Source organism: Solanum stenotomum, chromosome 5 (assembly GCF_019186545.1).
Source record: "Solanum stenotomum isolate F172 chromosome 5, ASM1918654v1, whole genome shotgun sequence".
Taxonomy (NCBI): Eukaryota; Viridiplantae; Streptophyta; class Magnoliopsida; order Solanales; family Solanaceae; genus Solanum; species Solanum stenotomum.
Window position 1 is genome coordinate 45154888 of NC_064286.1, and position 9234 is coordinate 45164121.

Sequence of the window (9234 nt, forward strand, 5' to 3'; positions counted from 1 at the left end):
TATACATTTGCGTTTTTGTATAAAGTGAGAGAGGCGAGTGAGAGAGCGAGATCTGGGAGAGTGGCGAGCGAGATCTGGGAGAGGGGAATGAAAATATATGTATATATACAATTTTCTCTCGCTTTATACAAATACAAACGCACTTTATACACTTGCGTTTGTATAAAAAAATGAGAGAGGCGAGGGAGAGAACGAGAGTGGCGAGCGAGATTCACCAGGAGAGAGGTGAAATAGCAACAGTTTGCTATGAGGTACAATTAAATCAAACTATATTTATAGCATTTAATTTGAATTAATAGTTAAATACTTGAATAATTAATTTAAAATTCAAATTTCAAATAATAACTAACCTTATCCCTAAAAAGAATCTCTCAACTTCCTAACTCACATCTTAAAAAAAAATTAAACTATTCTTAAAGCATCATTCACATCTTTTTTGACCAAACTCTTCAAAATATGAATTCAAACATTTGTAAAACAAAAATTACATTCAAACAAATTTTTTATTACACTCACATGAGATCATAAAAGAAAATGAGGGCAAACATAGTAGTTTATTGTGTATTACACTCACATGAGATCATAAAAGAAAATGAGGGCAAACATAGTAGTTTATTGTGTGTATATATTTCATTTTTCTTAATTGTTTGATCAGAAATTATTTTGTTATGATGAAAGGAGAAGGATCACCATTCTCTCGAATGCAACAAAGAAAAAGAATCAACAGATGATGAATAAATGGAGGAATTCTATAGATTTCATAGCAGGATCATGTATGTCAATCACTATTTAAATTTGGTTGGCGTTCTTTACTTGTGTTATTTTCATTTTTTTTAGATTTTAGTAAGTGTTTCATTTCTGCAATAATAAAATCAATATAAATAGTAACAAGGATGATGATGAATACATATCGTTGTAATTTTTATATTCTTCGCTTTCCACTACTTTATTAGTTTTAATATTTACGTTTTTTAAATGTATATGCAGATTGTGATGGTATACTATGACCCTATATTGACATGTGATTTGTTTAGTTTTATCATTTTGATTTATTATTATGATCATTTAACATTTGATTTATCTAACAATAGTCTCCTCACTTTTAAAGAAATACACATACACATATAATATGGATTGTGTAAGCGTATTTATGATTTTGTTTAATTAAAAAAATAATTTAATTGATTAATTTTAAATATAATGTTCTAAAAAGTATAATTAAAAATAAACATAAAAGTATAATGAAAATGACCAATGAAGGTTTTATTTTTTTGTAAAAATGTAACCGAAAAAAATAAGAAAAATGCAAGAAAGAATAATAAAAAATTGTTGGCTACACAAGTTCGCTGGTCAAAATATGTTCTCTAAATGAAAAGACTGCTTTAAATTATATCTTATCATGACTTAATAGTCACAAATTACTTAAAATTGAGGTGTCTCTTTTTTTAAATTTCCTTTCATATATGTTTTTTTTTTAAAATCGTTAAAGCAAACGTCATCAATATATAATATCATTAAAGAATGTTGAAGTCAGATAAGGCTGAGGGTTCAACTAAATCTCCTTCGTCAAAAAATTACACTATTTATACAAGGGTTATAATCATATTATATCTTTTAATTTAAAAAATATATATATAATCATATTATATTATTGTATTATTTTAATGTATGTATAAATAATACAATATTATTTTATTTAATGTCATGAAGAAAAAAAAAGTAAAACAGTTAATGAAACAAAAAGAAGAACAAATTATTAGTGAAGGGATAGTTAAAAATACGTAGGTAAATTTTTAATTAAAAAACACATGAAGTTTGATGAATAAAACAACTAACTTAAATCATCCCTAAAGTTCCTCACCCACTTACTTAACTACCCTAATTTTCAGTTTGATTATTTTCTTTAATCGTTTTTTTTTTATAAATATTTATATCAAAATCTTTCAACTAACACTTTAAAAAAGAGACTTATAAGAAAAAGACTCAATTTTTTTTTTATAAATTATCACTACTTCCACTTTTATCTTCTTTTTTTCCCTTAAAAATAATTAAATTCTTAATCATAAATTCTTCAATCACAACGAAAGTCACAATATCTAAAGATCTCAAATTATTAGTGTAATATTTTAAATTTATTAATTGCTTTTTCCTTATTATCATAACAGATTTTTTAAATTAAAAATTTATGAATTATTTTTATTCTTTGTAGTCCTTGAATTCTGGATGGTGATGCTAACGATACCAATGACAATAAATTAAATTAAAAAAATTCTTAACACATAATAAATAATAAATAAAACAATTAACAAAAAAAACATTAATACATAATAAAGGAATAGTTAAAAATACGTATGTAAAAAATTTTAAAATAAAAATGGATAAATATTAGAAGAAGAAAAAAACTAACCTAAAATTCCTCACCCACCTACTATCCTAATCTCTTAAAACTCAATTATATATTTTAATGTTCTACCTACGTAATAGGAAAAATAAAAGTTCCACATATATTTTTGTATTTTGTTAAAAAAAACATGTCAACAACATAAATATTTTCGAGTTATCACATTTCATCATCAAAATAATTTTCAAATTTTCAGTTAAATTGTTTTCTTAAAAAAATTATCTCAATTTTTTTTAGGAAACATGATGAATAATTATGCACAAATCTGATTTTTTTCAACTTTCAATTTTTTCTTTACACTGCAAATAGTTTATTTTTATGTGGTATAATATTGATTTGATTATAGTATTTTTTTTTATCGGTATCTGAAATTCATTTTTTTGCATCCTTATTTTATGAAATTATGTTTGATTAAATGAAAATCGTCTTATTTTGCAAGATTGAACGAGAGAGAAGTATGCTAAAGAGGTTGCAACATTTTTTCCCCCAAAAAATTTACCACTAGACAGTGTCTAGTAACCTTTTATTAAACATAAAAAAAATCAATAGGAATAAGTGCAACATGCTTTGCAAATTATATTTATATTTTAACTAAAAGTAGAATCATATTTTTAGTACTTTATAGATTGATCTTTGAATTTAAATTTTTATTAATTAAAACAAATATCATTTCAACACATGCCACATATGCTATTAATCTTCATTATACTAAAATAAGAAGAATTATTTAGAATAATGTTTGGTGTCTTTGAAGAACATATCCTCATCGCACATAGATTAAGGTAATTTTTTGTTAGTATTAACTGTATATATAAAATTAAAACATTATATGTAATTATACATGCACTTTTTCAACTCAATAATAATTCGTATTAGTTTTTTTAAGTTTTAAAATATCCGCGCAACGCGCGGGTACGTATACTAGTATATATAATATGAGAGGTGATAGTGCTTAGGTGTCAGCACCACAAAAATCAGATTTTTTTTTAATTTAAAAAATGATTTTAAATCAGTTCTAGAAAATAGGGAATAAACTATAAATTTGTATTTATTATTATTTTTTGAAAAACACTCTATAAAGTAACGTATGTGGTCCTTTTTTTGTGGAAATATATTTTTAAATTTTAACTATCTTTCCGCAATCTCCTCATTTAAATAAAAACAAATGTAGACAATAATAATAATAATAATAATAATAATAATAATAATAATAATAATAATAATCTATATATATATATATATAAAATAGGAGAAGAAAAAATGCCACATGTCAGTGTCACAATTTTTCAGAATTTTACATAATAAATAATTAAATATTATATAACTATTTAAAATATTTAAATACACACTTTTAAATAAAAATAGACACATGTCATTAACTTATCCAAATAAAAAAAAATTCAGCATTTTAAAAACAGATTTAATTAGTAAAAAAAACTGATTTAAAAAAAATATGCGGCAGTTACAAATTAGTTAATTTTAAAAAAAATATACGTATTTTATTTAATATGATCTTTTTAAATATAGTAACCACAATTAATATAACTCTTTTTAATTTTTCATTTTTAAAAGATAACTAATTGCACATGTAACTAAAGGTTATGCTATTTTTGACTCTTATTTTTATCATAATTAAAATACCTATATTTATTGATTGACATCTATTTAATTATTTTAAAAAATAATAAAGAATCCAATGAAAATAGTATCACTCCACTACATACTATTTTTTCATTCAAAATCAAAATATTTAGAGTAAATGAATTCAAATGAAAATAAAAAATACAATAAACTTAAAGATAATCTAAATGTAAAGTATATACTTATTAATATAAAATTTCAAGATAATATGCATTATTTAAAATAGAAAGAAAAAAACCTGTCAATTAGAAAAAAGAAGATAAAACTTACGTCCTTAAAAAGGGCCAAAATAGCACATGTAACTAAAGTTTATGTTATTTTGGACTCTTATTTTTATCATAATTAAAATATCTATCTTTATTGATGGACATCTATTTAATTATTTTTAAAAATAATAAAGAAGCCAATGAAAATAAAAATAAAAACTACACATTAATATGACTCCACTACATTTCTCATTCAAAATCAAAATATTTAGAGTAAATGTATTCAAATGAAAAATGAAAAATACAATAAACTTAAATATAACATAAATGTAAAGTATATACTTATTAATAAAAATATTTCAAGATAATATGCATTATTTAAAATAGAAAAAAAGAACTGCCAATTAAAATAAAAGGATAAAACTTACGTCCTTAAAAAAAAGGTTAAAATCAGCCCTGATCATCTATCTAAATTTAAAATTTAAAATTTAAATTTCAAAAAAAAAAACTAACCTTATTCTTAAAAATCATCTAAACCTTATAAGGCACGTCTTTAAAAAAAAATATACTACTCCTAACTTCATCATTTCTATCTTCTTAAAATCAACTATTCAAAATACGATTTCAAACATGTTTTAAGAAAAAATAACATCCAAACAAAAATAAGATTCAAACAAAAATATGATTGCACTCACTAAGATTGTAAAAGAAGAATTACTATCTGAATTGTTTGTGTTGTAATTATTTTTTACGATTGAAAGGATCACCTCTCCAATGCAAGGAGGAAGAAAAAGAAACTGATGATAGAGAAATAGAGAACTTCAGAAGAATTTCATATCAGTGAATCAAGTACATCATCTTTTAATATTTTAAGTGCATGAATTACTAATATGATAATTGTATTGTTCATATGCTATTTTTTTTAAATAATCTAGCCATTTTCTATTCATCTTTAAAACAAATATTGAAATGATCCCTTTTATATGATTTATTAGTTCTTTTGGTATTTAAATTTAGGTTAAAGTTCCTAACTTATGTTGTTTTTGTATTAATATTTTTGATGATTGCAATAACTATTTCGTTTTGTAAGTATAAAACAAATATGAATAGTGATGAAGATGGTGAAAAACTTGAGAAGATTCAGAAATGGAGATGTCGACATACCTTAGGTAATTATTTTCATTAAATTTTTATTGTAACTTTAATTGTTTTTTGGGAAAAATCTTATGGTGTGTAACTTTATTTTTTTTCATCCTAGATTATTTGGACAAGCACTATGATAGTGGTCAAAAGGCGAAAGTGTGAAGCAACAAAATCGACATGAAATTTGTTATTGAAGTCAATATTCTAATACAATAATCTGGTAAGTTTATGTAGTTACCATTCTAATATATATATTTGTGCACGTCTAATTTAATATTATTTTCTCATCATGGACAACATTCTTCCATTCAAAATTTACTTATAAATAAAATAATGTTATAATTATATCCCCTTTAAAACGGATCATTAAGTAGCAATATAGTTAGAATTGCACTTTGCATCAAATTTATATGGAGAGTAAATTCTATATTTAAAAAAATTGAAACTAACAAACATATAAAAAGATAACTACCTACACGTCACAGACATTTTTTTTTTAAAAAAATCACACAAATTAAAATTTGACTTTTTCTCAAAATTGCTAAAATATTTTGTTAAAATGTTATGATATAATATATTATAAATCCTAATTGTTTATTGCAATATACAATTTAAAAATATATTAGCCAAATTTGACAAATAATAATAATAATAATAAGTAGTGAAAAATGTAATCAAGAAAAGGAAATATTTTTTAAAATTATTTAGATCTAATCTCCTATCTATTTAATCATTTTCAAAATGATTAAGAAGCAAATGAAAAATACAATCGAAAAAATCAACAAAAACTTTACATTAATATGACTCCACTACGTACTACTTTCTCATTCAAAATCAAAACATTTAAAATATTATTAAAATTAATTTAAATTATAAAAATAAAACTACAAACACTGTAATTTTTTGAAAGAGTATTGCGAATCTAATTTTTATTATTACTTTAATTTTTTTTTACCATTTTTTAAAATTCAAAATTTGAAAATAGTTAACTACATTATACTCTTCTTAAAAAAATGTTCTCAAATCTTAATTGATTATTGCAATATACAATTTAAAAATATGTTAGCTAAATTTGACTATATAAATAATAAGCACTGAAAAATGTAGAATATTAACTTTTACATTTGGTTTGAAAAATAAACACTTCTCTAAAAAAAGAGAAAAAATAAAATAAAATGAAATATAAATCAACTAATTAAAACTAAATTAATTTTAGAATATTAACTTATGAAAGTATTATTCAACTGTATAATTATACTGTATTAAACTATCGTGTAATATATATATATATAATTTTGTTAAATATCACATAATGGATATGTGACTTGAAGAAAAAATTAAAAGACAAAATATAAAATTGTGAATAGCATGCCTACGTTTTCATATTCAAGTGATTAAAACGTTTTTTGTATGCTTAGTATTTTGATAGGACTTTTCTTAGTTATATTTTATTTAATTCTAACTATTAAATTTTCTAATATCTTTATTGTTTTAATTAACAATAGGATAATATGGATAGAGTGATAGTATCTATCATTTTAAATAAATTAAATAATGATAAAATATTATTATTTTCAAATTTAGATAATGAACTAAGCTTATATATTGATTTATTTACATAAATATTCTATTATAACACATCAAGATAATTAATGTTAACATTCTCAAATAAATTTTCAATATTATCTTTTAATAAGTTAAAATTTTAAATTGTCAATAAATTAATATTTATGATTACATTTATCAATTAACTGCGCAACGTGCGGGTACGTATACTAGTTAATATTAATATGAGAGGTGATAGTGCCCACGTGTCAGCACCACAAAAAATAAGTTTTTTAAATAATTAAAAATTGTTATTTACATTTAATAGGGTTAAATAATCTTCTATCTATATATAATAGGAGAAGTAAAAAGTGTCACAGCACAACAAAAGCTCAACAATTTTAAAATAAAAAATTAATTTAAAAATCTTTTAAATCTGTAACTTAAATTGACCAAAAAGAAATAAAATAAAATAATAATAATAGTAATAATAATTTATTAAATTAACTAAATTAAATTAAAATCCAAAAAAAATAATTTAAATGACAAACATAAAAGGGAAAAAACTGAAAACACGGATCTGAGTTCAAAATTTTATTTTTAAAAAAAGTATAACTTCCCACGTTTTTTCTAAAAAGAAAGAAATATGTATTATGGAAAAATATTTATTATTATTATTATTATTATTATTATTATTATTATTATTATGAGAGGTCATAGTGCCGACGTGTCAGCACCACAAAAAGCAAGTTTTTTAAATAATTAAAAATTGTTATTTACATTTAATAGGGTTAAATAATCTTCTATCTATATATAATAGGAGAAGTTAAAAGTGTCACGGCACAACAAGAGCTCAACAATTTTAAAATAAAAAATTAATTTAAAAATCTTTTAAATCTGTAACTTAAATTGACCAAAAAGAAATTAAAAAAAATAACCAACTAAATAATTCTACGTTTCTAAATAATTTAAAAATTGTTTGAACATGAATCTTAAATTAACTCACAAAAAGAGGATATAACTAAAATCGAATCAAGTTTATTTTTACCTTTCTAATAACAATTACAAGATTAGTTTTTTTCCCCTACGATTGTTAAATTAATTAGTTAATTTTTAATTTGTTATTGTTATTATTTTTAAATTTTTTAAATCAGTGTGGTTAGTTTTAAATATATGTAAATGCAATTATCTTTTTGAATTTTGAGATAACTGGCAATGGTTACGTAAGCCAAGTGACAATGTAGGAATAAATCACTTGATCATTTTCAGTTTGAAGGAGGGTTGAAGTAGAATGTTAAGCTAATTTTAAATTACAATATATAATAAAAAATATAAATGCAAATTTATTTGAATTTAAAATGAAACTGTTTTAAAATTATAATGGTAAAAACTTTTTCAACAAATGTCAATTGACAGAAAAGAAGAAATATAAAATAAGAATGAGTCAGAATTATCAAAATAAGATAAATTATCAACTATCCTAAACCACTTTCTTTAACTTCTCTATTTCCCAAAATTTAAATGTATTCTTCAAACCCAAAATATCAGTTGTATTGATAGCCAACTGATATTTTGTAATGGTAGATTCAAACCCAATAGAATCTATCTTCTTCTGAATCATTTGATTGAATGCAGAAGTATATGATATAGTCTAAATTTGTCAAAAAAAATAATTGTCTTCTCACCTTTTGTAAGTGTAACTAATTCAAGATCTATTAAATTTTTCGAAAGAAAGTGTAGTAAAAATGAAACATCATGTGTAATTTCAATAATTACAATTATAAAATGATAAATAAAAGTAACAAACGGGTTTGTTATTAAGAGATTTAATTATTTTTAAAAATAAAAATCTATCAAACTTAACTTTCAACATTAAAAAGACTAGATTTATCTATATAATAAAATTAAGAACTATTACATCATGTAGTAAATTATTTAAAATTCATGTGGTAATATAGCAACAACAATATCAAATAATAATGATAATAATATAAAAAAATAAATTAAAAGAATAAGTTCTATTCAAATTTTTAAAAAAATCCTTTTGTGTAAAAGGATCATAAATTGTTTTTTTTCATTATTATTGATAGAACATTAGAAGAATTATGATGTGTGCTCAATATCTCTACATTAATAAAAGTAGAATTGTGGTAAGTATTATTTTTCAATGATTAACCAAAGCAACTAATAACTAGAGATTAAACATAGTATTAAAACAATAAGTATAAGTACTAAAAAAAAATGAAAAACCTTATAATAGTCATAAAAGTAATTTACCCATTATTTATTATATTAGAA